Consider the following 8,439-nt stretch of genomic DNA (forward strand, 5'->3'; position numbering starts at 1 on the left):
TTGTTAGTTTAGTTAGTGAGCGAACATTTACAAGTTTACACAGCCGATAAAACTACAATCGTTACTTCGTGTAGCTGTCTAATAATGTGCTATCGCAATTGATGCTGCGCCTTTCAGGAAAATCGCGACTTTTTTGCCCTTGTTCTTGTCCTGTTACACTGACACACAATGAGAACAAAAGGAGTGATGGGCACTCCATCTGAGGTAATGGGCCCGGTGCTTGTATTATATTATGAATATGTGTATTATTAGTGTATAGGTGCGTTATTGTATTATTATGAATGAGTATATTATATTTAACTCAACTTATCAGGTTCTTTGTAATCGTCCATGGAGATCATGTTGAGGTGCACGTTCTGGAGCACTTAGATTGGATTGGAGCAGAAGCATGGCAAACGCGTACACTATCGACGAGTACGGGAACTAAAAGAAAAGCAGAATTATGGAAGAAACAGTCGTGCACGCGTTTCCAGCACTTTGATTGCTTTAGAATGCAGTATCTGCGAACGTTATAAGAGTCTGTCTAAACCGGAGCTGTTTCAGATGTTTGTGTTTCATAAAGCAGCCCCTACGTTTCACTTAATCTTCAGACTGTTGTGGTCGGTATTTCGGAAATGAATTCAAACACATGTGCCCCTTCCGACACTTTTGCGCCTGCGATGTCGAGAATACAGTCCCCTTGGCGTCCTGCTCAAGGTGTTAAGCTTGCGTTTTCATCGCGTGGTAACAAACACGTGTACAATTATACAGCTCTTTATCCGCCACTTCCCCATCCTTCCCGCGCACTTCCGCTTTCGAAAGTTTCTTTATTTGATGGGCATTATTAAAAATGAAAAGAACGAGACCAGGACATTGCACCTCTAAGTCTCTATAGAGGTATGCGAGACTGAACTGATGTCTCGAAAGCCGTGCGCATGTTCCGTAGACGGCCTTGCATGTTCCGATTTATCAAAGTGACGTCTCATACCTCGTACCTCCTTTACGATTTTACGCACGCTGCGGCACGATCACGTACGCTCAACGCCAGTAGAGTTTTCTGTTAAATACCTCCAAAGGGGTGAAGTCTGGCTACAACGGCACAAAACAAATGCGCGACCGACGGTTGGAACGAACCACTTCTTCCAGCACAGCTGCTCAATGCTCTACCGCCATTAGGCCACGGTCGCACGCGTGCTTCTCTCGTGCCAAAGTGACTCTTTCAAACGTCTGGAGCGTGCCTCACGTGACCGTTTCTCGCATTCCTCCCTCATGACAGCTAGCGCTTTGAGTCGCCGTGTTAGACCGATCAGCCCACATTTTTCAGACTACACTGCTTCCGGGATCGGCCCACGTTTTTAGGCCAGACGATGATAACTACAAAGTCAAGAGTCCGCCTGTAATGCTATACTGCATTAAAATTGAGCATTTATCCAATGCAAGTGGTACCCTACCAATGTAGAATTTACACGGTTTTCTTAAGAATGATACAGAAGGCATACAAAAGTACTGGAATGCATACGGAAGCGTTTTTATAGGAATACATATACGCTAAGTGCGTGACGCACGCTTCGTGTTGACTTCTATATATCACTATATATTTTTACCAGAAAAATAAAGATTCAACCATGTCCTTGCGAGTAAGTTATGAGGATTACTGTTAGCATAATTTCACATGGTGCGTAATGCGTTACCGAGCCGCATTGAACTCAACATAGTGCGCTCGATCGTCATGCAGTCAGTATACTTACTTTCTTGCTGTCGACGAAAAATGGCGATGCAGGGAACAGAGAAAATGAATGAGGGAAAATTTTGACGTGGAGCTCTAGCGGTACTTCAAGACAATGGGCATGAAACGCTCCAAATCGTCACAGCTGCTAAGCGCAGTTGCGTAATGCCCTTAAAAAATTGTTTTACGTGCCAAAACCACCTTCTGATTATTAGGCACGTACGCCGTAGTGGGGGACTCCGGAGATTTCGACCACCTGGGGTTCTTTAACGTGCCCCTAAATCTAAGTACAGGATTGTTTTCGCATTTCGCCCTCATCTAAATGCGGCCGCCGTGGCCAGGATTCGATGCCGCGACCTCCATGCTCAGCAGCCCAACACCATAGCCGCTGAGCAACCCCTGCGGGTGCTTAATTTTCTTAACGTGGCACTCATGAGAAACCCGAAATATTTCACTTTGCATTCGCGAAGCTTGAAATTAAAATGCGCATTGGTGGAGTCGCACGTATGCAGTGTTTACAAGGACCATGGAGAATTTTAATCGAATGACAAATGGACGGAAAGAGAATGGCCACGGGTCCATTCAAGCTGAACGTAGTGAAACTCAAAGGGAGCAGTGTGGAATTAGTTGCGAAGTTAACGGATCTTGCTTCAATATGCACCGCAATGATCACGTATGTAATCGCATTTGTGGGATTCGCAACAATATTCTTTGCCGGTGAAAGGTAAACGGAGCGAAAAAAAGAATGCATAAGTAAATTACGAGATTCAAGGCACTGCATACTACTTCTCTTCGAGCCTTAGAATAAGGGCGCGAATTTGAACATCGCACTCTCGAAGTGTGTTGCGAATCCTGCTTTGTCTACGCAGGAGAGTTCGAACTTTACAATGTAAGTTTAGACGCGTCTTCCACAGCCGTTCATATATACGGCGCTTTCCTGCCTACTGCAATGTCTACCATGTATAACAAGATGGCGAATTATCATACAAAACATACCGGATGTACGAGGCATTTGAGGACATAGTGACAACTCTACAAAAAGCAAGAATGTTTAAGACAACAATCCGCATATTTGTTACAAATTTGTTATATTGCTTCTTTTACCACTGCTTTGTGAGAGTATTGAATGAAACAATTTCCAGTCTGAATTATCGACTGAATGCAGCTTCTACAACGGCTCCATGCTCAGATCTCCTAGTGCGTGCTGATGTTGGGCTGTGCTTCCTCAACAGCAATTTTTAGTGAGTTTTAGACATTTTTCGGCTGTTTGTCAGCGTCGCTTCCCATACATAGCAGCGAATATGGTAAATTTATTTGGGAACAAGGACGCCATATTCAGTGTGACGTGGTCGCAGAAGTTCCCAGCCAGCCACTTTTGAGTCGTGCAGGCCTTGTAGAAACAAGCAAATTTATTACTTAGTGGTTGTTGCCTAAACATATCGTGTACAACAAGCTAGGCTGCTTAAAGGCCAACTGCAACGCAACTCTGGACACCATAAAAGAGCCTACAGTTTAGGATAATGTAGATATAAAGGAGCCTCCATGCAAAATTTGACTTTGAAATACTAGTGGAAACGAACGAAGAACTCGCAAAAATAGTTGTTTTTTTATACTGAAAGTGAAAAAAAAAAGAAACACACCGCCATTACCGCTCGCCTGAAGTGACGCGTGACACAAAGCGCGGCTCTTCGGCATGACCTCCGAGATTGCAACGGCGCATGCCAACGATCTCGGAGGAAACAGTGCTGTGTAATGTGGATAATGCGGCCGTCGAGATGTTCGGACTACCACGTGCTCTCATACGTCGCCGGGTGTTCTCCATGGCGCGGCGGCGACAGCGAACTCGAGTGCCAGGCGCCTGCGGCTGCCTGCGGTGCGCTGGGACTTACGTCATAGAGACAACCACTAAATGCCTGCGTCATCTGCTTAGATGCTGTTTATATGCTGCTAACAAGAAGACTATACATTCACCAGCCCTGCGGCCTTTGCAAGATTGGTTCAGTGGTATGTAATACTCATTTACAACAAATTCCGCCAAAGTGTAAGTTCGTTGCAGTTGGCGTTTAATCTGCCACTTGATGCTGCTGCGCAAGGGCCATAACTGCCTTTTCAGGGTTTTCGCTCGGCTTCACCTGCTGCAGAACCTCAACCGCCCGAGTAGTGGCTGACCACTGGCGCCACTTAGTTCTTTTTGTTACACATGATAACTAGCTATAGGCTGTCTAAATACAAATGAAAAGAAAACGAAATAATTTGGTGTCATTTAAGAAGGTGGTGATGTCCAAGTCGTTGTGGCCTGCCTTGAAGGTGACTAGCACAACGTGAGATTTCATATTCTGCGGCAGACTCGCAGATGGCATCTGTAATAAACGCGCTGGATAAGTGATATAAGTGTAGGTCAATAAAGCGCGCATTATAAGTATCATTTTTTTTAGTCAAGCCGCTTGCAGATAAGGTCTCGTGGTCGTGACATTTTGTCGCCTTAATGGCACGACCGCATTTGGATTAAGAATGGAGGGACTTGCGATTCAGTCAAAAGAAAGAAAGAGTTCTGGTGCTCGAATTGCAGGAAAGCGTGATCCTGTGGAGCCATTGAATAATTTTAAGAAAACATGATTCATTGATTGATTGCTTGATTGATTTCTTGATTGATTGATTGATTAATTGATTGATTGATTGATTGATTGATTGATTGATTGATTGATTGATTGATTGATTGACGGGGTTTAACTTCGCAAGCGAATTCGGGGCTATGAAAATATTCTTTACTGGATGGGTCTGGTTTAACCTCGACTTCCTGAGGCTCTTTGACGCACACCGAAATCAAAGTACGCGAACGTGCTTGCATGTCGCCCCTTCTCTAAACGTGGCCGCTGCAATCGGGAATCGAACCGACGACTCCGAACTGTGCAGCAGAAATGCGAGGGCAAGACGCAATGCGAAAATGAAGGACAATTTGTGGCGACGCGAGCAAAACTAGCGCCGGTATGTTCCCTGACGCTGTTGACCCTGACGCCACCCGAGAGTTTTTTTTTTTTTTGTGCGTGAAGGCGATCCATTCTTGAAGCCATGATATTCCCCGTAACCTGCGCATGCGAAAGTGGTGGCCAGTGATTTCTTTTACCCGAGGGAGTCACGCCCCTTATTCTAAAGCTCTCCTTTCTTCCGATGAGTCAGACAGAAATGTGAAATCTGAGACAGACTGCGTTATGCTCGTCCGCTATGTTAATTATAGGGGACTCGAAGTGATACAGTTTCCTCTCTTTAACTAAGACGAAAACAAGCTGAAAGGGCGCATACGCAACAGACGGGAACTACACAGTTAACTTTAGTTTATTAGTTGGTAATGTCTTAGATAATCATGTACCAACGTGCCATCGCTTAGCGTTGGTCCCTTGTTTGGAATGGTCCCGCATATTTACGTTTGCGAGGCTTGTTTCTGTACGAAGCGATTCACATGTGCTTACCTCTTGATGATTCTCGGACGGAAGCTACTGAATCTGAAATATATATATAAAAAAAGGATGGTATGCACAAAGGAACAAAAGATAACGAATAACATTAAGACAGCTGCGCAAAAGGGAATAATCGGAATCACATGAGCCGGTTTTCCCACAAGTTCATGTCGCTGAAACTCATGGTTCCGTGCAGAAATGCACCGAAGTGCGGCGAAGTTGAAAGGGTTACGAGAAAGGTTGCCGTGGCTCCCGCGTTCGCGTTTTATTTTAACTTATGGCGCGACAAGCGTTACATTATGTGGGTAAGACGCAGTGTGTGAGGAAGCGCACTTGCATAATTTTGCATATCTCCTGTTCATACATTTTACATATCTCCTGTTCACCCCTTCCGCCTCAGCAGACAAGAAGAAATCCTGCATATCGACAGAGTTTCTCATGAATACAAGTGAAGCGTCACGATAATGCTTAGCTCAGCTGAGAAATTCTGCCTCATCTCATATCAACTTAGGAACGCACATCAAGTTGATAGCTCATTTTCAGCTACTTCTAAAAAATAAAAAGAAATACGCATGCCCGCCATTTTCATATCGCACCATCCAATATGAGCTTATGCGATGCTTTTCAATATCCATTACATTTCAGTAAAGAAACGGTATACTATGGAATATAGTGGTTATGGGGCTCGCTATATGGGTTATAGGGGAAATGAGCATGCTCGTAGCATGCTGACGTTGCGACTTGTTTTAGAGGCACAGAAAAATAAAGCCGCTTGAAGAAGAATTGGTTCACACGCAGACACTGTACCTCACGGTTCTGTAGCGTTACCATTAACTATGTGATGTACGTCGATGGACGACAGGTACTTGCCCACTGGAGTATACTTACCGGAAATGATGGCGATTTCTGAGCACTCCACTAATATTAAATAAAAAAAGATATTGTAAGCTTCGCGCGAAAAACATTAACGCAAGAAAAAAAACATTAAGATGCAAGCGGAGTTTGTCAAGGTGCACAATGACACCTAAAGTTCATTTTATTAGCCCGAGGAAAAAAAAAGTCTTACCGTGACATTATTTGCATATTTGGCATCTATTGAATGTCTTGTATAAAAAGAAAAGGTAACACGACGCGCTTTTGAATTTACAAGTAATATCTGAAGAACGAACGAACGAAAATAAAGAAACACGGGCATTGAGATGTCTGGCGTCTATTGAAATAAAAGGAATAGAGTATACGTGTCATCTTCATCACAGAGAACCTATCAATTCTCTAGTGGCAATTACTTTAGACTGTTTCTTAAACAAGTGATGTACAACCAATGTGAGAATGACCGGTGGCATGCGAAAGCGAAACGATCACAGAGAGGCGCACACTTGAAGTGATCCACAGTTGGCATGCAAGCGAATTCCTCAGCTGGGAACAAATGTTTCGAAAAGTGTTTGAAGCGTCGGCCCTTGGCTGGGGTATTTGTTGTTGTGCAGCTTTTGACCGGCGTCGTTCAAAAATTCTGCCACACAGGCCACGACGCAGCGGCTGCGCAGGTCATCAAGAAATATGTCCGGAGTGGTCGAGCGGTGTGCCGCACAGAGCAAGATATTTAATATAGTCGTTGTGTATTGACGTTAAAGAAGCAGAAAACACTACCATACAAATAAAACGATGAATTCGTCACGTTACTGGGTTGAACTAGGGCCCGTAATGAAAAGCAACACTCAATTGATAAGGAGAGAGATGAGCATGATCATCAGTCGTAGAGTAGAATGCCCGGCAAACTGCCAAGCCATAACGAAACGGCCGGCAACTACGCCCCCCCCCCCCCCCTCATCGGGAGACTGGCGGAAGGATTCCTCACCAAAAATAATGCAAGTCATGGTCGAGCTTCTCAGAAATCTAGATCTGGCTTAATGAAAAGACAGCGAACCCGGATAAGGAGTTCTAAAAAAAAACTGGTTTAATATTTCTCTCTAGCAGGTCGTGTTGGCGGTGCACGCGTCATCGTACATTCCAGAGAAATATCTAGCGCTCACATGGGATCGAGAATTTACTACGTTGTTTGCGTCACACGTGAAGCCCGACTCAAAACGTCTTCTCACCATAGAATTTGCGACAACGTTTCCGAAGCTTCGGATACAGAATGCTCGTCACAAACTAAAGCAGTAACCCCAAGAACAGCGACAGAAAGCGGTCATCGGCAAAAGTGAATCTACAACGCATGCCAATATTTTGTCCTTATATGTACATACTAGATAGATGAGATAGCAGTTCTGTGCAAACTTAAGAAAACGCCATACCTTGGCTCCTCATGTGAGCACGGGAACGCAACAGTCATCAGTCTAGTGTTTTTCAGCCATCGCTACGCTTCTCTCGCTTCGCAGCGCGCAGGTCAGTGCTCTAAAGAAAGCGCAGTGTGCACGTATTAATCATTCTCGGTTTCGCTCAACCTCTACAAAAGTCGTTATGGAGGATCGGCTGTACTTCTATTGACCTTTTGTTGCCGTCTATGTACTACATTCGGTTGAGTTGCAATCGAATATCAAAGCGTAAATTTTGCCAGGGAGGGGATGGGTGGGTTACCAGCACAAAATTACTGTTCCATCTTATAGAAATTACGTCTGAAGTGCATACGGTTTTCGTTGTTAACTTACTGATTCTCCAGTGGGTTTCTCCACGAGCGTTCGGGCTTCGACCGAATACAGCTTACAGAGTCTTCGTTTTCCGCGTCGTCGACAAAGATTAGGAGCACAAGCTTTCTTTCTTTTTTTTTTAAATCTCCGGCACTGGATGAGGAAAGTGAATATCTAGAAAAACAACAACATTGCAGTTGTTATTTAGAAGTTTCGTTGCGGCAACTAGGTATTCCTTTAAATTTGCTAGTTATTGGACTGTTTTAGGATAGGGGCCCCAAATATACACAGGGGGCCCCTAAGGATTAGCGTCTCGCTACAAAGTATGCGCCGAACGCAAACCATATGTTTGGATTTTAGTTGTCACCACGAACATTTTAACAACGCGTCGACACCCCCTCATTTGAAATTATTAAACTTTCAGGTATGCTTTTCGTCCTGTGAAATATTAAGGATTGCATTATTTCATGTTCTTTTTTCTTCCCTGAAATTTTGTTTTCATTTTCCTTTCGTGTGCAGGAAGGGGGCTGCAATCGCGTGAGGCTAACGCAAGCCGGGAATCCTATTCTAAAGAGCACGTCCACTTTCGGATTCAGCCACAGGGATGCTTGCCTCGCTGTCCAAACATTCCTTACAGAATCTCAACGAATGC

The 8,439-nt window shown here is 44.3% G+C and overlaps 1 protein-coding gene and 1 long non-coding RNA gene across 3 annotated transcripts in view; one reads left to right on the forward strand and one right to left on the reverse strand.

Moving 5' to 3' along the window:
• The window catches only part of LOC135903910 (myosin light chain kinase, smooth muscle-like), a 165,682-nt gene that overhangs the window by 39,997 nt on the left and 117,246 nt on the right, over positions 1–8,439 (forward strand). The gene's annotated exons all lie outside the window — the stretch shown is intronic.
• Positions 5,173–7,971, reverse strand: LOC135903915 (uncharacterized). The gene is made up of 3 exons (XR_010564954.2): positions 7,809–7,971; positions 6,049–6,078; positions 5,173–5,205 (listed from the first exon to the last, which is right to left on the reverse strand). It is a non-coding gene; the product is annotated as an uncharacterized lncRNA (long non-coding RNA).

Source organism: Dermacentor albipictus, chromosome 3 (assembly GCF_038994185.2).
Source record: "Dermacentor albipictus isolate Rhodes 1998 colony chromosome 3, USDA_Dalb.pri_finalv2, whole genome shotgun sequence".
NCBI lineage: Eukaryota > Metazoa > Arthropoda > Arachnida > Ixodida > Ixodidae > Dermacentor > Dermacentor albipictus.